This window comes from Pezoporus occidentalis, unplaced genomic scaffold (assembly GCF_034315485.1).
Source record: "Pezoporus occidentalis ecotype Australia unplaced genomic scaffold, CSIRO_AGI_Poc_V1 ctg67, whole genome shotgun sequence".
Lineage (NCBI taxonomy): Eukaryota > Metazoa > Chordata > Aves > Psittaciformes > Psittacidae > Pezoporus > Pezoporus occidentalis.
This window is the reverse complement of record NW_026916019.1, coordinates 857,980-880,658: the sequence shown is the minus strand read 5'-3', so window position 1 is coordinate 880,658 and position 22,679 is coordinate 857,980. Positions and strand designations below refer to the sequence as shown.

The window sequence follows — 22,679 nt, the reverse complement described above, 5'->3', positions numbered from 1 at the left end:
ATTGTGAAAAGAAACTAAACTGGGGGGAAACAAGCTATATAAGAGCATTCAGAATTTATACTGATTTTGAGCTGAGTGTAGCAACACTTCACAGACACTGGGATGTTTTAAAAACATCTAGACAGTCTCTAATAGTTGAGAAGCACTGTCCTCTGATCAGCTGCATATACCACTCACAGGTCAAAATCATTCTGCTGTTGTTCTGTTGGAAAGATGTGGAGGTAAGAGATGTCCTGATCTCTCAGTGTTTGGATCAAGCTATTTGTTTGCAGACTAAAAGCTAAATTGATCATGCAGGAAAATCTGACAGGGAAGCTGTCTCATGGTTTTCAAAAGACTATTTCAGAAGTCAGGAAATTGCCACTAAATTTCCATTTTCCCACAGAATACTTAAATTGAAGCAAAATGGTAATTTTAATGGAGCTTTGACAGAAGCTTTCTTTGTATTGGCTTTCCTGACAGTTATTCTCAATCAAAGCAAAAAAAAAAAAAAGAAGGAAAAAAAAAACGGTGGTTGAGGAAGAACAACCGAAAAAAAAGCAGGCCCAAGAGTTTTTGGAGGACAACTGCTACGAAAGGCACAGCATTTACACATGGCATATCCCTTCTGTGAGGGGGATTACATTTGCTGACAATATTGTCTCTCAAGTAGATGGAAAACAAATTTCTGTTCTACCTATAAGCTTCTCTCAAGGCCAAATCCATGCCCATTTACAAAGTCTACTGTTAGTTTGCTAACCTGTGAGTTCTATGTTGACATCATGAAATTGTTGATCTGTAAAGGACCAATGAATTTTGGTTTTATAACTTTTTTGAGAAGGTTATTTTCTGATAGAAAGTATTACTTCTGTATTACAGAAATTTAAGGCTTTCTGACCAGGGCAATAACCATTTTGTTCTTCTTACATAACAGACTAATGCTATCATGACATGCTTTTCAAATATTAAGACAAGCAATTGGATACAGCCAAAAGCAATTAGTTAGGAAAATGACCCAGGAAGGGCCTCAAATGTCCTTGTGGGGAACAGGCTAACTAGTCCCCTGCAATCCATTTGAGGCCATTTGTTCTGATTTTGCGAAAGGCTCCAATCACTTTTGTCAGGCATTGTTGACAAGTACTTTAAATGTTGACAAGTACTTTAAATCTGAAAGTATTTGTGGAAGACCTTACGTAAGAATGAAATTTGTATTTCCATTTATTACTGGTTTGAATAGTGATACCATAGAGGGATGTAATACAGAATACTTGAGGCATCATTCACAAGGACAGTTGAGTGACATTTGCCTATTTTCTTGTTACATCTGCTAGTGATTACTTACCTAAATCACCTCTGTGACTGTGTACCACTTCAAAAAGTTTCGGCTTATACATTGCAAAGAGGAAATAGCAAGCACTGAGCAGAGAAGGGTATTTTTTGTGTGCAAATACAAATATTAGTAGAAAGACCAGACATTCTCTAAAGAGGAGTGTGTTTGTGAATACTGAGCAATCTACTGTGTTGAATCGTATCACTGAATTATTTCCCCCATCTGAAGGGCTCTAAGTGCACAGGCAGACCGCAGTGGCCTGGCGCGGGAGTCCTCTGCTTCCATCTCTCGGTGAACGAAAGGAAGGGCAGCCAGACGAGACGTGGATTCCTCATAGATCCAAAAACCAGATGAACAGACGCTTCAAAGGGGGGAACGGCTGTGCTGTGACAGACAGGGGAGCATGGGTACAGATTCATTCACATAAGCTTTTCTCCCAGAGTGTTCCCACCATTGCTCTGAGACTCAAGCAAAGGCACATGTGAAGCATATAGGTTGTGCGGCTAAGCCAAGAAGAGAGAAAAAAGGTGTCTAGGTTGCAGTAAGGAATCTTGTCAAATTGCTATCAGGTGCTGATTTCTAGCTATTAAAACCCATATGACTTTGGTAAAGTTTTTCAATATGCAGTGACAAAGAGGGAAATCAGGACAAAGAAGGGCCTTTGCCAGGCGATATGGCATTGACTGCTGAAGACAGCAAGGCTGGCAGCAGGACCAAAGCTGAATCCCTGTTGGTGGGCTAACGGGTGCAGCCACAGGCGACAAGCACAGGACACTTCCCAGCTGCCTGGGACCAAAGCTACAGTATGTGTCTGGGCACTGTGGGAACACACAAACTGTGAGTGGAACACACAGACTGTGCCTGGACAGGCAGGAAAGCCACCTCTCTGATGTTGGTAAGCTCTGTGTTGAATTAATGAACTCCTGCCAAGTGTACTGGGGATGGATAGGAGGGTGACACACACCCATAGCACAGGAAGCTGCTCACCCTGCTCCTTCAGCTGTGTAACAAAACCTCTGGGGCTGTTAGCTGCAAAACCTGCCTCACAGGGTGCTGAGGAAAGGGAAGGTCTCAGCCACAGACGAGACCCTCATCGCCTTGCTGCCAGCTGCAAAGCATAGAGAGAAGTATACAGAATTAGATTCACTCGAATTTCAAAAGCTAAAAGTTCAGCAGCTTCTGAAGAGATATCTTTTCCCTTTATTTCCATAACAGAAATCTCTGTTACGGTATTTCATGGGTATTTTCCCTTGAAAAAGTTCTTGTTCATTCTCTCAGAAACTCCAGGTGGACATCTATGCATGCTTCCAAACCCAAGACTGGTTCTTCTGGCAAAATTACATACTTTTCAAAAATAACAATGAAAAGAAATTGACTCATTTCATTACTAGACACAAAATTAATTTCTTCCCATTACACTGAACACATTGCCTGTACTTACAATAAAGATACTACCAAACTCTTCCACGAAATAAAATACCCAATTTTCATCCAGCACATCTACCTTGTTCTATATTTAGGTACAATTCTCCATCTGAAATATTCGCCTGTTTTGAGAGGTGGGCTCATCCATATTCTCTGTATTCTCTGGCTTCAAATGTCTGTGGGCTTTAAGTTTAACCATACCATTTTGAATTTCCACAATGTAAACTCTTACAGCTACTTTTCTCTTAGGAGGTAGAGGGGCTTTGGGGCTTTTTACCTGCTATTACTTGCAATATGACCTTTAGCTTCAGCTTCATTAAGATTTTTATGGAAATATCAAATAGACAAACTATATAGAAACAGAATATATAAAGTAAAAGTCTTTGTGCTTTCATTTTACCTTCAGCAAACTATATGAAATTATAAACTGTGCAAAACTCAATAGAAAATACAAACTCCTACCTGAGAAAACAACTAAGCATGTGTTATTGTTACACAAATTCTTAAATATGGACTTACCTCTGTATCTATATTTAAGTCCCATTTATTGGGAGAAACTAAGTGTTTAAAATCTTTCTTGACTCAGGATCAGATTTTAAAACTTACTCATTTTTTACTGAGACAAAACAAAGCTTTAGGGAAAAGGAATTATGACATATCCTATGACTTAAGGGTAGTCAGAGACGTAATCATTAGAGTAAACATTAAAGAGTTTGTGGAAAGCAAGCTAAGTAAAAATTGGTATTTTGTTGTTGAAAATTAATCTTGAAAATTTTGTGTTAATTTATCAAGACTCATAACCTTGAGATTGTCATTCACCAGAAGCAGACACGTTCAAAATACTACGGACTTTTTGCCATCCAAATATCATTTCTTGGTAGATATAAGTGGATTTTTTGACTACTAGCCTTAAAAAGATACTTACCAGCTACTTATCCTTTCTGGTCAGTTTCACTTAAGGATAAGAAGTGGTTTACTGCAGAATGCTGAGATCATGACATTTACTGAAGTGAATATCCAACTCTAACGTGCAATGAAACCTTTTAAAACTTATTCATTATAGCTGCTAAAGAAGGGAGATAAAATCTTTTTAGCTCTCAGAATAGTGCTAGGAATCTTTGTCTAGCTTGTGATGCAAGAATGTATTTGGTGAAATGGTAAAATGCTAATATCAGTTTATTACTGAGCTAGGATCAAGAGACCATCAGGGTAGCTCAAGCCCATAGGAAGCTATCTCATGCACCACAGCTATAGTTCAGTCTGGTTTCATCAGTTTAGTGCCAGTGACATTTTTCTTCTCATTTGAGTCAACAGAATTTTGGGGTTTGGTGGCTGTTGGCACATAATACCGGCCTTTGAAATACTGATTGCTCAGCCAAAGTTAACAGAAACAGCTGCAAAACAAGATGTCATTATTTCTGGGTCTTGCTCTGAGTGAAGCTACAAGTGCATTGCCATCTGCAAAGAGCAGTTCTTTAATAAGGGGACTTCAGAAGCCTTTGTTTCTGCATATAAACAAGCCAAATTATAAATGTAGCTTGGAGAAATCTGAAACTGGACTCTCAGAGATAGACTCCACTTCTGTTCTGGTTGCTGCTACTGCAAAAATAATTCTCTGTAACACCAAGATGCTGTAGCTTTAATCACATTTTGCAAGCCAGCTTTCCATCCAAATAGCCAGCTGAAGATGATCACTCCTTTAAATCATTTGCTTTGTGCCAAAGAGGAAGAATTAGGTTCATGGCTTGGTAGTTGAAGTTTGTTTTAGTTTTCATGTTTCTCTGCATAGCAGCATCGAAAGGTCTATTTAATTCTTTAAACTCTTCCTAATAGTGTCAAATAGCATCGGACAGCCTGACAGTTATAAACAGCCATGGCTGTAAAAGAACCATGGTACTGCATGGATATAGCTAAGTCAGATTCAAAGCAGTATTTTGCATGAAGCATACCATAAATATACAGTCATCTCTGTAATTACAGAACATTTTCTAACCCATTGCCTACTTGATGCTACAATTGCCAGCATCTTTAAACTGTTGCAATACTGCTGCTTACAGATTGAAATATGTATGTGATCAGTGGCCAGAACATATTTTAAATATTCCATTTTGTATCACATTGAAGCAATGCTGGGGGTATGAAAGAAGAGCATAGTTTTCTGATCAGTTTGAAGCCTTAGGCTATTGATTTGTTTTAATGATAGCTTTGATTTTATTCTTCACGCTGAAGATAGGCAGAGGCTGCTCTTAACTGAATGTAATCTTGAAGATTTCATGACCATGACAAATTTTAAATGTCTTGTATTCTACGAATAAAATAAGAAGTTGACTGGAACTATACAGTAAAGTAATAATTATATATACTGAGTACTGGAAAACAAGCAACCTAGTATCATGTCCATTACAGCAAATAGGGATCCAGACATTAAATCACAAAGTTGAAGTAAAATGATTTTATTAGATTTATATGGACTCTTTGTATCACAAAGTGTTCTCACATACATGGTGTTATAGATTTTCAGAAGTCCTTTTATAATGCACTGCTCCATCCATTTCTCTTTTCTCAAAAGTCAGAGACAATCCATTGGAAAAGCAGTAACATGTTCTAATAAAAAAACAAAAAGCAAAAAACAAACAACAGTAAATGCTTGGTAATACAGAAACTATTTGGGTCAAGAAATGGAAAGAAGCATGGAACAAGACACATGAACCATGGAGAGATGATAGAAAAGCCTGGAAAGAAAAGTCATTGAATGCAATTGTAGGGCTCTAAAACAGGCACAAAGATTAGGCAGTGGTCAGAACAGAGCATCTGAATAGCTACTGAAAGGAAGCGGATTTATAAACAGGAGTTCAAGCAACAAAGAATGGCTCCAGTGCAGGAAACAATGGTAAATAGGAATGACTGGGCTTGTTCAGGGCTGTGGGAAACATTAAAAAGAGTCATAAAATGCTTAAGTCTTTTATATATTCAAACATTTTAAGCATAGCATTTTCAAACTTATAAAATTTAATTTTTATTTTTTTTTTTCCTGGTAAATGGATAAAATTATTTCCTTTCATTCCTACCCATTACTCAGTCTCCCTTTTAGGCTAAACATCTGCATACTCTATGTACTTACTTAATCTTCAGGAGAAAACACTTGCTCATAGTTTTCATAGCTTTTATCAGAGTAGAACTGTCTTCCTAATATTAAGCAGGTACACCAGCAGTATTTTAAGCAATTTACAAATTTAAGCAATTAACAAATAAAACCATTGTTAACATTTCATAAATATGTTTTATCCTTTCTGATACTCTTTTGAGCACTATTTCTAAAGAAAGGGGAGGTAAGGTAAATTTCCGTAAAGACTTTCAAATTGCCATACACTCAACATACTCAGATGTTTAACTTGGAGTTACATCTTTATTTAGGCAACTAAAATTGGCCTGATTTTCTGAGGGCAAGACTACTTGTAGGTAGCATTTTTATTAGAACACTTGGGATAGCTGAGGAAAAAAAAATCAGGCCCTCATGCTGTTCTTCAAGTCTTAAAAGCTTAAACATTAAGGTAAGTATCAGTTGCTCTTAGTTATTTTAAATTAGCTGAACAATTCAAGAGAAGTCTGTTCGTATATGAAGGGCAGAGGGGGATGTTTGCCATGGAAAAGGTGATAAGGTATGAGCATTGTAAGACAAAGAGGAGACTCACTGCAAAAATTTCTGCTTGGACAAAACATGATATAAAATCAGTGATACAAAGATGTCTTTGGTTACCCAGTAACTTCTGGTATGAAGTGGAGTTACGCCTTTCAGTTCCCAATAACAGAATTAAATGAGTGATGCTTTGGTGAGGAGTGACGTTCAGGGAAGTGACTTTGGTTCTTATGATTCAGAATTTGAAGCCTCTATCCCAGAAGTTAAAAAGCAAGCCACACAGCCACGACTGCTACTGCTACGTTATGTTAGTTATGTTTTGAATACAGATTCCCAGGAGCTGAGATTGTTTGATATGCCTATGCTGTTATGGTTCTCATGCGAGTTAGCCCTCCTGGACTGCTTCCATAGAATCAGTGAATCATAGAATGGTTTGGGTTAGAAAGGACCTTCAACATCATGTAGTTCCAACCCCCCTGCCATGGGCAGGGACACCTTCCACTAGACCAGGTTGCTCAAAGCCGCATTCAACCTGGCCTTGAAAACTTCCAGGGATGAGGTATCCACAACTCTGGGCAAACTGTTCCAGTGCCTCATCACCCTCATAGTGAAGAATTTATTCCAATACTTTTCATCTCAGCCCTCGAATGTCTGTTCACCTTTGGCTTTGGTTTTTGCAGCACTCCACTTTGGGATCTAGATGGGATACACAGGGATCTAGCCAGTTTTACAAACAGAATTAACATGGGTTGTTGGCAAGATATAGCACCACCTTGATCCAGCCTTGTGCCTTTTTGTATCGTCTTGCCAGATTGTGTTGGTGCAGTGGTAAATGCAGCAGCATGCTCTCTCTTGAGGTATTAACATTTCTGGATTCGTGATACGATTTGACATGATCCAGATGCCAAATACATTATTTATCCAATGCTGTTACCTCAAGGTATATCAGGCTCCAGATTTTTAAGGTGCGGGAGGAAAGCTAAACAATGTTTTCTGTTGAGCCAGAATTTGTAAAGTGGAGTTAGAAAAGCTGGGACAAACAAACTGGCAGGATTCAGGATTCAGAGCCAGATCTTCAAAACACCCCAATCTTGATTCTCACGGTTGCAGCTGACACACCCACACTGTGTTGTGGTTTTTTTTTTTTATTTAGGAATTGTGCTAGAGGTGCCCAATATCAAAAAGTTACTCAGCCACTAAATCGCTGCCTCAATCCGAGCTGCATGAGGAGAATGAAGAGTTGGATAGTGGCTTATACACCTACTTTTTATTTTTCTTCTATTTGGACACACCAGTGAGGGTCAGAAATAAAGCCAAGCAGCAGCGCAGCACTGCTAGCGTTTCGCTTTCCACCACCGCAGCGTATTGCTCCCGCCCTAACGCACTCCACGCTACACGCTCAGATGCTGCCGCTTGGCGGACCCCGGCCCCTGCCGCTCTCACAGCCCCAAGACCCACCGCCACCCTGCCGCGCCGGGAGCCATGGCTGCAGGGGGAGCGTCCCCAACGGGACCTGCAGCGGAGCCCGCCGAGCACTCCCGGGGCTGGCGAGCACTGGTGCCGGGCCGGGTCGGACCCTGACTCATCCGACAGCGAAGACCGCTGAAACTCCCGGGGCCGCCGGGTTCCACCGCCCGTGGCAGAGCGCATGTGCGGAGGCTCCTGCCTCCGCGCCGCTCCTCGCATCCTCCCTCTCTACCGCCCTCCTTCCCTCCCTCCCTCCCTTCTCTCCCTCCCTCCCTTCTCTCCCTCCCTCCCTCCCTCCCTCCCTCCCTGCCTGCTGCCCGCCCGCCGCCGTCTCCCTCTCCGTGCCGGCCGGGTGCTGAAGTTGGGCGGATGGCAGCGTTGCCGCTCCGCTAGGGACGAGCCGCACCAGCCCTTCCCGGGACCGCTCCGCGCCAGCCGCACGCAGCCCGGCGGGGGTGGGTAAGGCGCTCCGTTTGCATTTGAGCTTGAACCGTGTTAAACGGCAACAACATGTCTGCGTTACACTGATGCACGGCGAGGGTGGGGGAGACGGGACGGGGACGTGGGGGACGGGGGAAACCCCACCAGCCAAAGGGGGGGAGAAGGAAGAGGAAGAGGTGGGAGGGAGGGAGGCGAGGAGGATAGATGGAGGGCGGTGGAGCGCAACAGAAAATGCATTTACCGGGGGGACCGGCGCGTGTCAGCGTGTGCATGAGTGTGTAACAACGGCGGCTGCGGCGCCGAGGCTGCAAGGTGGAGTGCGTGTGTCTCTGTATGTGCGTGTCCCTGCCCGCGGTGCACAAAGGGGTGGGCAGAGGTGCCGCCGCACTCTGCCCGCGCCCTCCTCCGCCGTCTTTCCCCCCTCCATCCTCCCCTGATGTGTGTCTGGGGTGCCACGACTCCGCCGGGAGAAGCTGCTCTGCCCCTGGAGGGTGGGGAGGGACGTGGCCGCCCCCGGGGAAGCCGGGGGCACGGGCTGGCGGTGTGACAGCCGCCAGCTTCTAGATGAGGCAGCGGTCCTCCTGCCTTTCCTCTTGACCTTCTTCTCCCTCTAACGTGGGTCTGTTTGGCAGTGTGTGTGTGTAGGGGTTGTAATTATTATCATTATTTTTGTTATTATTTTAATCTGAAGAGCCCGCGAAAGGTGAGGGTGACCAAACGGAGTCATTGCTCTAAGATTAAGAGTTGCTTTCCTGTCCCTCCATGCCCAGTGCCCCCCTTCTCGGATGCCCCCACCGTGCCGGCGAGGGGAGGCTGCGGGGGCTATTCCCCGTTACCCTTCCCGCTGGTACCGCGGGCACCGGCCGCACCGCCCTCGGCGGTACCCGGGCGGCACCCAGCCTCCCCCGCCCGCCGTACCCTGCGGCACGGCCATCCCTCTGCCTCCTCCCGCCCCTCCCCTGGAAATGTCGGCGGGATGCGGGCGGGGCGGCGAGAGGAGCAGGTGGCCGGGCGCGGCCGGCGGGGCCGGGGATGCTCCCGGTTCGGCCCCGGTGCCGAGGAGGGCGGGACAGCGCAGTGCCGGCGTGGCCCCGAAGAGCGCAGGGCTTCCCGGCGCCCAGGGAAACACCCGGTGCCGCCGCGTCCCGGGGATGCGGGGATGCGGTAGTGCTGCCCGGCTCCGAAACCCTCGGTGTGCTGCGCTTCTCCTGCGATTCTTCACCTCTCCTTGGTATGAAACTGCCCGCAGTTAAGAAAGCTGAGGCTGCCTAGCTTGCTCTGCTGTCAACCCTGTAATACACAGTTCATAGCTACTTGATGATTTAGAAGGAAACCCTACCCGCACCATCAGGCTTAAAACTAGTGGGGGTAAAATTCAGAATTTTTGGTATTTGGTTTCTTCATTTCTGTATCTGGATTTTCACCAGTGTGTGTCATAGGTTTGCAGCCAGATGCTTCTGCAAAATGGATGAAATCTCAAATACACTGCTAGGTAAATGTAAGTTATACATCATCTGGCAATACTGTTACAGATAACAGGTGATAAATAGTTTCCTACAAATGTAATATTCATGCATTGCAAACATGGGGAGTTCTATAAAGTAAGTTAATTCCTTTTTGCATCGATGGATGCTAGTGTCATCATCCTTACGTAAATCACTAGAGAATTTTCCTGTGGCACAGGACATTTAGGCAAACAAATTATCTTTATGGAGAAACAGTGTTACACTGTAATCACTGTTATCAAATACATATTTTTATTTGAGTTCACCTTCAGAAGAAGCAAAGTCCTAATAAAAGATACATGTGCCCCACCCCAGTAAGTTTATGGCCTAAGACGCAAAGGCTGTGGCGCACACAAGCCCTTCCCTCCCTAAAATACGAGAGTGTTAGACAGTTACATGCATTTCTCCATCAGGCAGGGCCTTAGATCTTTTTAAATAGCTGAAATAAGAACATAATTTAATTAAAAGCATATGATCAAAAATATTGCTATAGTGAGTTGAACATCTATCCTGGCTTTGACTACAGTCAGTAGGAGATGCTTAAGGGAGGAAAACGTAAGAAATGCTATTGGTATACAGCAGTCTTCCTGGTATATCCTTTCAAGTTCCAGCAAACCATAGTACAGGGATTTCTGAAACTGGGGGTTGATCCCAGCCCATCATATTTAATAAGCCCTTGAATTTCTCTACTCCCTTTTTTTGATCCGTTTATGCTTTGGTCTCAGCCACATTCTGTGGCAATGAGCACCACAATCTAATTATGACTTGTGTGAAAAAATACTTCCGTTTGTTTGCTATGAACCTGCTGCTTGATAATTTCATTTAGTTCTCCTTAGCTTTCTGATGTGACATGGAGCACATCCTGTGTCTGTGCAAGGTGCTAGGGGTGTCCTCTCTCACCAGAGCTGGTACAGTGCTGGCACTTGAGGTACCTTTGTTTTATCTGTCAGTGAGTTGAGAGGTCTGCTGTGGGGTGTAAAGCCATATTCAGCCCTCAGTCTTTATGTTGAAATATACAAATAAGAATAGTCATTCTTTTTCTTGTTATGCAACATGGACACTTGTGCACAAAGAACTGCCCTGAACTCGTGAACTCATTTCAAGAATGAGCTGTTGAAAATTAACTCCCTGCACTATTGATTTGAATCGAAATCTAACTGACTGCTTGGTGACAAATTTCCTGTCCTAATTCAGTTTTCTGTCTACTCTGAAAAGATGAAATGTTTTATTCTTAAAATGCAGTTCATCATTTTTAAGAAGTATACTAAATACAAAATACAAGTGATATGTCAAAAGGCATGTATCTATGAACTCTGTACATTTGAATTAGCATAACTTCTAATTGTTCTGTGTAACAGTCATCATAAGGATGTGCATACTGAGCAACATGCGTAGTTTCATAAGTTTAAATGCCCCATAAAATTGAACTGATTTGGAAGGAGCTGTGACACAAGTTCTTCTCCCCAAGAGTACTACCGAGTTAGAATCATGCTTGAGAAGCACTAGTATTGATCAGACCAACATTGCAAGTAAGCTTCCTTGATCTCACCACCGCCACCCTCCTCCCCCACTTTGAAATCCTCACAAGAGTAATAGAAGACTGAGAGACCAGAGGACTACAAAAACACAGCCTGGACCCAAAGACCCAGAAGTTCTCACAGTCTGAAATCAACAGCATGCACAGCTTGGAGCAACACAATCCACAACAGAGCGTAGACAAGTGAAGAATGGTGGAAGCCCATTTGAGTTGTGAAATCCATCACAAAAAATAAGATACTGGGAACCTCAGATGCAGTAATCCTCATCTCCCAAAAGACTGAAAGAAGAGACTGAGTGGTATAATTATGAAGACAGGATAGGAGGGATGTCAGCCAGTCTCAGACTTAAACCAGTCTCAGACTAAACGTGAGAATGATTTTCTGCTTATGAGTGGCATGTATGTGTATATATGCATGTGTATATATATATGTGGCAAATGATATATATATATAGTATATAAACTTTCCTACACAGAAAATACTTTAGCTTGAATAAATTTTACAATCCTAGTATCTTTTAAATGGCACTTTCTTACTTGTATGAGTAAGAAGCATGCCTCTTAAGTCTGAAACATATGGAGATTCTTATGAATACACTAGAAGTGTCCTACATGAAACAGTATTAGTTGTCACAGAGCTGTTCATCACAGTTCCATTATCTCCCTCCTAATCATGTCTCCATGATGTCAGGTAGGGATTTCTTTTGCACATGTACCAAGGTCTCAGCTTCAGCTTTTGAAATGAAAAATACATCCTCACCATACTTGCAGTGCTTATTCTGTAAATACAGAATGAGTTTTCTAAGAACATAAAATTAACATGATAATTGGCTTGAGTTAAAATTAGTTAGAAACTAAATCCTTCAAGAAATTTAGCATTTCTGTTGACCTATTCTTTGTTCTCAGTACTCTTAGTAATAATGTAATCAAACTTCCCATACTGTTAACTAGAAGCTTGTGCATAGGGTATAAAACCAAATGAATAGATTAAGTTGTAATTAAGTTTACCTATTCATTGTTATAGCTTAATGGCTATGGTTCTATGATTCTGTGATTCTATGATACTATACAGGCGGTAAGTAGGCTTGTGTGAGTAGCTTTGTTGCTGACTGCACCCTCCAGAGGAGCTCAGCTTGGCACCCCTGCAGTTCTTGGCTGCAGTTGGACTGAGATAGGCAGCTTCATGCATGTCTCACTCCAGTCCTCAGTCAAGGAGGGAATTAACCAATTCAGAGAGGTCTTTTCTGCAAAAGACTTTGTCTCAATGCAAAGTTGGGTATCTGTTCTCAGAAGGTTTCCCTTGGCACTTCTGCTGTCTCTAACATGCACAAAGGAAGCAGCCATGCAGTGGGGACTGTGGCAGCAACCTCCGGGAATATTCATAGCACACAAACAGATGAGCTCAGGGTCTGCACTGCTCCTGTCCAGCCACCATGTAACCTGGGCCTTGGCTTAACATGGGTTCTACAAACCAGCTGAGGGTCTTGATTCCCCAGCATTCTTTATGTGCTTTGCACAGCTCCAGTGGTGCAAAATAGATGTAAACTCAATTTAAATGATGGGTGTGCTTTGAATAGTTTTTGCTGTTCTGATATGTTAATGAATTTGGACTTAAATGAAAAAAAAAGAGAAAAAAGAAAAAAAGAATGGAATTGATTTAAGATTGATTCTATCATATCTTCATGTAAAGTTTGAGTGATAGCTTTGTCTTTAAGTTCCATGGTTATAAAAGATGAATGACATATTTCATACAAAAAAAAATCATACATTATTTACTTTGTCAGCAAATGACAGCAATTTCTTAGAAATCAGTAAATTTCTGGACACAATGTATGTGGAGAATACAGGTAGGGAAGTAGAATAGAAATAAAAGGTTAATAAAATCTGAAATCCTGGAGCCACGCATTATGTATTACCTAAAGACACTCAGACATCTTAAACACTACATCTGTACTGCATAATCTTTCTCCATGGAAAGATAATATGTATATGTATAGCCTAGTTTCTTCAGTAAGAAAGGGAGTGAATTAGTGAGTGATGCATTAGCATAGTTATGCAGCTTTTGCTACCAAAGCAGTCTCATTTAAGGCAGCTTGGTTGCTTTGTCTAGTGATGCCAGCTCTGTGCTTGCTGAAGTATGAGATAGATCACAAGCTGGACCACTCTATATAGCCCTAACTCTATACATACAAACCAGCAGAGAGTATACCAGAGTAATGCTGCCTTCAAAGGGAGACTGCCCCTCTGTCACAGCTCCCTGGTGTAAAAGTCAATTGATTATGTCACCTTGCTCTTTAATTTTAGTAAAAAGTGCAAGTCCAAGCAAGACTTGGTTTTATGCTGCTTTAGGAAGGCTGAGTAAGGTTTGGGCTGCTGCTGTGCTGTGTTATGTTTTGCTGTGTTGTGTTTTGCTGTGTTGTGGTATGCTGTAACAATGTCTTCATTTGTCAGCAATTCATGTCAATTACAGTAAAATAATCCTGTGAGATAAGGCAATTAAACCACAGGGATCATGGATGAAGGCTGTCATGGTATCCTTAGCACAGGACTTTTATGCTTAGTGTGGTTCAGACAGCTTTCAAATGAGAGAGCTCAAATCACTAGGGACCCCAAGAAGCAATGTGTCTGTGGCAAGAAGATGCAGGAATTTCTGATATTTCTCACAGTACCACTGGCCAGCTTAGTATGACCATATGCACACTGATCTCCCCAAAGCCTACATTAGAGAGAAGGCATAGAATCACAGAATAGTTTGGGCTGGAAGGGACCTTAAAGCTCATCTAGTTCTACTCCCACCCCAGCATGGGCTGGGACACCTTCCACTAGACCAGGTTGCTCAAACCTCCATCCAACCTGGCCTTGAACACTTCCAGGGATGAGGCAGCTACAGCTTCTCTGCGTAGCCTGTGCCAGTGCCTCACCTATGTTAGAGTGAAAAAATATATGGTAAATTTTCATTACCATTGTTATTGTTTGTTATTTAAGTAACGAGAGCAACCTGCTGAAGTAAGGAACTCCTTATCCAATGTACCTTATTATGATAGCACTGCAGGCACCATGCGCTCTCTGATATTCACATTGTAGCAGACAGCAGTGTAGGTGGTGCTTTCTCAATGGTTTGCATCACACAAAAGTCAAGAACAGCGAGTAATAACTTTCTGTACAAAGCCTTCACAGGTAGCCCTGTTTTCATGAATGTAGGTGGGAAGTGTGGTCCTAATTACTCAGTGTCCCAAAGATACCTTTATTTCTAAGTCTTGTTATCTTCAGAAATTGCAAAGTCCTAAAATATTGATTGGATATTTCATAGCTTTCAAGATGGTTTGGGGAAGAAAGGAGTGAAATGTCTATTTTTTATCATTCATATAGAATGGTTTGAAAATATATCCACAATTTATTTTGATGCTTAACTCTAAATAACTTTGTTGTAATGCAGTTGTCATATAATGGTCTGATAATCTAACTGATGCATCTTGATAACCTGGTAACTGGAGTCTACTTCCTAGCATTTTTTCACTGTTACCTGCATTATGTGTGTCCAAGTATTTTCATAAACACTGACCCTCACAATGTAAAAAAGCTCCACATGATAATAATAGAGTCTCAGCTGTAAGGTAAGTATTGTGCTGACCAGAATAGTCAAGGATGTTTTAAAATTCTATATCTGATTATTTATTATGCAAAATCAAGTCACAGAGCTACCACAAAAAAATGAAGTACTCATGTAGTGAGAATATTGAAAAGGATAGAGGGAATACCTCTATGCAGTGAAGTAACTTCTTAAATTATAAAGTTATGAAAGTGTCAGCTTTGAGCTTATAGCTGGGCATTGGTCAGTGTTTCAGTATACTATGATTTGCTGTACAGAAAACTGACTATATTGGATTTGTCCTGCTCTCTCTGCAGAAGAACTGTCCCATATCAAGTATCTGTCTCAAAGCCTGCACAGCAAATTGCAATGTAGGATAGAGATACCTGACAGAGGTTGGACACTTGAAAAATCTTGTTAAAGCATCAGTGAACCCTGCACAAGAAAATTACCTTATTTTACTTCTACTCTCTGTATGTCATCTTGCGTCCAGTATCTGAAGGGGGCCTATAAGGATACTGGGATACCTATAAGGATACTTCATTAGGGACTGTAGTGATAGGACAAGGGGTAACAGGTTAAAACTTAAACAGGGGAAGTTTAGACTGGCTATAAGGAGGAAGTTCTTTACTGTGAGGGTGGTGAGGCACTGGAATGGGTTGCCCAAGGAAGTTGTGAATGCTCCATCCCCGGCGGTGTTCAAGTCCAGGTTGGACAGAGCCTTGGGTGATACGGTTTAGTGTGAGGTGTCCCTGCCCATGGCAGAGGGGTTGGAACTAGATGATCTTAAGGTCCTTTCCAACCCTAACTATTCTATGAGTCTATGATTTTGCAGCATAGACTATTCAGAAACTGATAAATCCACTCCTGAATTTTTTCTATTTTTAAACTAACTGGCTCCTGAGGGCATTTACTGTGAGATGTGTTCTATACTCCTTCAGCCATTGTCTTAGCTCTTATTAAACCTACTTCAGTTGATCAATAACCCTCTTTATCTAAGGACATCACAGCTGTTGTTTCAATAGCAGTCAATGAAAAATACAGAAATAGCATGTTTTTCACATGGCTGTCTTAAGATTTCCTTATAACGTAGCCAAGGTAGCACAGCTCTATTGGATGTAGGATTGCACTGAGCACTTTGTTTACTTTGCCATGACTCTCAGTTCTTGTTCGAGTCCCAGGTTATGTCTCTGTAAAATAGTAAAAGCCTGAGGTTTTGCATCAGAACTTGATCGTCTATGCACTAGAGATTTAGAATGGTTTCAGACCTGACTGGAAAGTTACTGCAGTCCAGGGACCATAAAATGCTTGTATGAGGCTGACCTGTTATCCAGAGCAGGTCAGTCTAATTAAGTAAATGTAACTAAATTGGCCATTTGGCCTGAGAGCCAGAGAACAAGCCCTGGAATTGTTTAGCCTTCCAGTACAAACACATCACTTCTCTTCAGAACCTAGCCTCCAGCCTCTGACTTTGGCCTGCATCCTTTCTCCTTAGGTGTGTGATATTAGATTCAAACAAAGTAAATCCATATTCACTGTGATTTACTTACCAATGGATCCAGGTCACCTTAAATCACTGATTTGTTGTTGTTAGCTTATATTGTTCCCTTGATATTCGCCTACTACAAAAAGTAGTATTATAATTTTTGATGGTTCCTTTTCATTCACAGTAGAGGGGAAGGTTGTCAAGTTGTACAGAACATGTGTGTATAGGATCCAGTTAGAAACAGATCTGCTTCATAACTATTCCAAATTTTTAATTTCAGACCAAGATTTACCAGGTTGTAATACATTTAATGTTTATAATTTTTAATCCATAATCATAATGTTGTGCACTAGCAGAAGTCAACATATTTATATTGACAATATATCCATCAACTTTAGTCATCAAATTGCTAATCTTCTGTAAAATATTAATATAACCATCTCATGCCGATCTCAAATAGATGTAGTTTTAAAACTTGTATTTAGCTTAACTCATTGTCTTTAATTATAGTGACTTCATTCAAGTCCTTCATGTGTTTATTACTGTTAATATTGTATCAAATCTGTGGGATGAGGTGGGTATGATTTATGTACAATATTGATTTCTAGTACACATAGCAGGAGAGAGAATTGTTCAAGTATATTCAGCAAGGAATTGTAAAGTTTAGGAAAGGGGAGAGGCTCATATTTGTATGTGCACGATATAATAGAAAAATTAAATACCTTGTGTGACTTTGCTTCTGCTGAGCATTTTTCTTGTTCAGGCATATAATGCTGTGACAAATCTGTGATGTGGTTTCATACAGTGTGTCAAAGCAGGTGACATTTCAGGGATTTTTAGGAAAATAGAGGATCCAGAAAGTTCAAAAGAGTGAAAGAGGAGGGGACTATCCTTCATGTTATTATCTTGAGAACCTAGACAATTTGGTAAGCACTGAGAACAAATACAGAACACATTATGAAAAGACTGTTACTGGCTTTCCAGATTTTTGGGGTTTAGACCTGGTAAGTTAAGGTAATTGTCAGTCATGCCATCTTTCCTACAAACTCAAGATACAGATCAAAATTCTAGTTGATTTCAAGGGTCAAAATTTAACATTAAGAATTTTGTCTTGCTCTCCGCTTGACAGCTTCCCTTTTACCAAAGTAATGCTCATATATAAAACATGAGAGAGAGCTTAAGATTCAGAAAATCTCCAGATCTGAAATTCTCTGGGACAAAACCAGAAACTGGCAGCTGGGTCACCAGTCAGTCTTTCTGGTCATTCCTAGGCATTCTGAAGATGACCAGAGCAAAACCCAACCAATGTAATTACACTGTTCCCTTGAATATGTAATAAGAATATCAATATGAAAAGTATTAGTTATGACAGTGTTAGAAAAAAAAATCCTTGGTAAGCAAAAGACTTCAAAAAACATGCAGACTTTGGATGGTTGAGCAATGTAGCCCTACATTTTAACAATCAGGACAAGAAAATGGAAGCATATAGCAGGTAGCACAATACCTTCTGTATATATCCTGACATTCATCTTATCAATTCTTTAAAACAGTCTGGGATTTTTTTGTGATACATTAAACCTTACCTGTAGATCTGTCATCCTCATAAAATGAGGTAACTCCAATACAGTAAAGTCAGTCAAATAACATCTGTCCTAGCTTTACCAAATTAAGTATAAAAAATTCTGTGTGCACTTCTTTTGGCTCAGTTGCTAGTTTTTATGATAAAAGATCCTGTAAGATCACAGTTATAATACACATGAGAAAATATTTTTACAGGTAATAACAGAGATTGGACTAATAGGCCAACTCATGCTTAATTCTTGTAATGAATGTAGCATACCTTTTCTAACTGCAGATTACTCTGAATTTTAACAACACCGCATCTTTGGGCTTTATCAGAGCTTGTTCCAGGAGGGAGTTTTTAATCAATCTGTATCAGCATACACTTTATATATACTTATATGTATTTCTTAGTAATTTAGCCTAAGATACTTCAAATTAATTGCCTTCTGCTTACCACAGTGAAAGGACACATGCATGGGCTGTGGCATAAATTACCACCAATCAGTTCTTCCAGTAAATTTGCCCTGAAGTCAGTGCCCTGGGGCTGATGTCCTGAGTAACTGCAATGTAGTGTATTTCTTAATTAAAAGAAGGTACTACATGTCACTTCAAAGATGGAGGGAAAGTTCTCTTTGAATTCAAGTAACTATGGTCTAAGAGAACTTTTATGTAAGAAGGCTATGTTTGTCTGAAACTGTAATTTATTGCAGACCCGGCTGTAGATGGGATTCATTTGGTTTAATGATCATAGGGGTTTTAAGACTCCAAATAATTGAATTGCTATTAATGTGTAAGGCATTTTTCCATTAACTTGAATGAACTTCTGTGGCAAAAACTATACTACATGCAATCCTAGCCAGCAGTCGTATTTCAGACATGTGATTTAGGTTCTGTTAAGTAGACCATGCTGGACCATGAGATCACATGCAACAAGGGATCTGAATCCCAGAGACACCCTGACTGAGTGTCCCCTGTGCTCTCAGTTGCTAGCTGCAATCACCTAAAGACAGTATTTTCTGTTTTAAAACCAACTTGGGTACTACTCCTGCAGATTTCCTTTTCCTTTGTTTTTTTTCTCTGTGTTAAACCCCAAGTTATGTAGGTGAGAGACAGTTTTAAATTGTGCTACAGTCCTATCCTCTAAGGTACAGAGTGTATCCAGCAGAGTGCCAAGCAAATCAACTGCTATCAAACCAGGCTGGCAGCATGTGCTCAGCAGAGTTCTGGATTAGACTGCTTTTCATTAGTATGGCCAATTCCAGCAGGTGTCTTAGTAGTAGTTGTAAGAACATTGGAAAATAGGAGCGTAGGCTGGAGGGAACACCCTGGCTAATTGCATCCCAGTCTCCGGCTGTTTCCAGCAAGCAGTTCCTACCTTTCCTTCTTTTTCTGGATCAAGTTAATATTAAGTGCAGGAAGTTCTTTTTCACATCTGTTCTTACTCAAAGGCTGTTCCAGAGCTCCTGTTGAAAACCTTTTTCTCATTTCCATCCACATTTATTCAAAGACAGCTTATTCTCCATTTGTTCTCGTGCAACCATCCATATTAAATTGGTCTCTCTCCCTTCCCTTTGTTCATTAATCTCCCTCCCCTTTAAATACTTTTTCCGGTAATGCTCTTTAGATCAAACAGACATTAGAAGATGGAGGAAACCCTCAGAATGCAAAATCTTTGTATCTGGTGAAAAAAGGAGACTCAAATGCCGTGGCAGCAGTACTCTTTCCAATCACAGAACCCCTCCTCCAGCCCTTTCACTTAGTAAGTCCATCTGCAGAGCTCCCTGGAGTAGGAATGCAGTAGGCTGTGTGACTGCTCCATGAGGATCCTCTCACATTTAAATAAAGATGATCCCTTGGTAAGGAGGATTCAAGGTGCAGCTGACACCTGAAGAAATCTTAAGACTGTGCTGCTTGAGTTTCAGTGCTGTGACTCCGTGAGATCCTTGCTGGGAATAGTGGCAGCAAAAGACATGAGACCATGTGTGTGAGAAAAGGTTCACCTACATAAACTTTGGGGGAGCCTAAAAGTATCTTTTTTGTTTCCCCCACCGTGACCAAAGTACATTTCTGTGTTGATTTGGATACAAGAAAGCTTCAGTGTTGGTATAATTTGTCTTCTCAGACAAAACAGCTTTTCCAGGAAATTCTTCAGCAAGTTAACTTAAAAGTGCTTCTCAATCTTGGCATCTGGTAGGACTAGATAAATAAACAAAATATTAATATAGACACTTAGATATTAGTTTAGAAGAGCAGGATTCTAGCAATAAAACTGTGGTCCACCTACGTAAGATTGCAGAGGACAACCAAACATGTCATCACTTTGATTCGTTGCCGCATGAGTCATCTTCAAAAGAAAAGTCAAATCACAAGAGAAAATTAAACATTTGTCAAGGAAATGAAGAATCTGGGCCACTAGGATGAATTGGCTGATTTCTTAGTGTTCTGTCCTGTTATGAACTAGGTATGTGAACTAGACTCATGTGCAGACTTGAGTGGAAGTGATCATGCTGCTTTATGTGAGTTTCACATTGAAAAAAGTTGTCTTTACACTCAGGAAGAGGTTTGAGCTGACAATAAGCGTGCTGTATCCCTTGTCCTACTATGCTCCAAGAAAAATACTCAGGCCTATCTCAGGACAGGGACCTCACCAGGAACCAAAATTTGGTTGCGCCCGAAATTATGGTGGCTGAAAAAAAGTCCAGGTGTCTGATGTGATCAGAAGGCATTAATGTTCCCCTTCCAAATGCAGTTATGTCATTCCTTCAGTTTATTTTTTATATTTAAAAAAAAATTTATTATTCAAACAAACATAAAGCCATTCAGAAACTTTCTAAATTTGGCTTCCAGACTGTTTCAGATTTTGAATGCCTTGTCACTGCTTCTGAGTGATGCATAATGGGACTATAAAGGTCAGTGCTATTAGCACATTGAAAACATTTCCTTCCTCATCTCCTTCCTAAGATGTTGCATAGGTGACACAACAGCAGGCAATACATCACTAGTATTATGTGCGTGTGTCAGAAAACAGTTCCCTGATCAGACAAAGCAGCGAGTCCGAGGTTGTAGGTATGCGTACACAGTTTGTTAAAGGCTGGTCTGGAGCTCAGACACCCTCAACAAACATGTGGGAACAACACTGTTGGTCTGAGTGCCCAAGTGATAAGCACTTACGCTTTGAGTATCCAATGGTTACTCCATCAGGCATTCCACATCCCACCCAAGCCTGAGTGCCTCAGCCTTGCTGGCTCTGCTGCTATTGTGATGCCACACACAGCCACAAGAAATCTTGTCATCTTGTTCACAAGACAGTGATGTAGATGGACCATGGGAACTTGCCATGCTTACAGTTGGCACAGGCCTGTGGCATTTGTTCCCTTGTAAGCAAAGTTTCTTAAAAGCAGACAGAAAGTTTCCCTGGCACATGTTTATTCTTGCTAGGACTCTAGCAAGTCCCCCAGAATAAAAATTTCAGGTGTGGATTTAGACAGAATATTGTTGGCAAGAATATCTAACCTTTGTCAGTCTTTCTCCAGAAGTCATCAGTCATAGCACAATTATAGCAATAAGTGTATAAGTTAAGGTGAAGCCACAGAAAGAAAATTCAAGAGGTTTTAAGACATTTAGATTGTATTTTAAAAGCGTCTATATATTTTTTCCAGAATATTAATGAGAATGGGAAGGTTAGCAATAGATCTGCAGTAGTATGTCAGGGTCAGTGGCTGGGGATGATTTCTGAGAGTAAGAGCAGACATACACTTTCTTAAAGTGCTTGTGCTACTGCATCCTGAAGGATGGAACAAAAAATATTCTCCACAAAAGTGTCATAGTACTTGTCCACAGGTCTGTCCAAGTGAGGAAACGTGAGTTCAAATCAGTAGTTGCAAGGCAAAACTTCCTATATGTCCACATAATGGAATGTTGAACATCAACGCAGGCCTCCACCCTAGCAGAAAAATCTGCAAACTCTTACTTTGTGACTAAACATGAAGGCAGTTCAGTTTAATTCTGACTAGTTCTTTCCACAAAACTGCAATAAATTTTTCTGCAGGAGGAAGTGCTTGAGTCAGCTCCACAGAGAACAGTTTATCCTATTCACTAAGTAAAATGAATCTTCTATTGAGATGCTAAATGTTTCATTGCCTTCCATACAGACCTTTCATAAGATCTAAACAACTTTTTATGCCACATTTATATACATTGTGAGCCTTTTGCCCCTGGCTCTCCAGCTGTTTCCTTGCTTACATCCTGAGGCAAGAACTGCTAAACTTGGGTGTTGCAGAATGACTCTAAGAGCAGAACCATAGAGTTCTGGAGGACTGTGCAAGCAAGGCAGGGGGTGGCCCCCACAGGTGGCCGAAGACCGGACCTGGGAGGAGAATGTGGAGGAAGCTGTGGGGGCTAACCAATACTGTTATGCCAAGAAGGAGTGGCTGAATACCACTCCTATATATGTGTGAACTGCGTCACAAATAAACTAGAAGTTGCTTATCACCCATGTTGGGTTGGCCTGTCTGCTTCTCCTCACCGCTTACACTTGGGGAGCAGGAAAACTGAATTATTTGGTTGATAGAAAGTTTTAGAGAGTGTACAACTCAGAACTGGTTATCCAGATCTTCCAGGAAAAGATAAAAATTTCAAGAGCAGAAGAAATAACCAGCACAGTCTGAGAGAACACAGAGATGTTAAAGGGACCTTTAATGTGTGAAAGGGTAAGAAACAG

At 41.2% G+C, this 22,679-nt stretch overlaps 1 protein-coding gene across 3 annotated transcripts in view; it reads left to right on the top strand.

Annotated features, from left to right (window-relative positions):
- Positions 1-8,119: 8,119 nt before the first annotated feature.
- The window catches only part of RGS17 (regulator of G protein signaling 17), a 77,234-nt gene continuing 62,674 nt past the window's right edge, over positions 8,120-22,679 (top strand). Inside the window, exon 1 of one of the 3 annotated variants that reach the window (XM_062640750.1) lies at positions 8,120-8,297. The gene's annotated coding sequence lies outside the window, so the exon portion shown is untranslated. The remainder of the gene's footprint in view (positions 8,298-22,679) is intronic. The other 2 variants (XM_062640748.1, XM_062640749.1) reach the window with 2 other exon arrangements.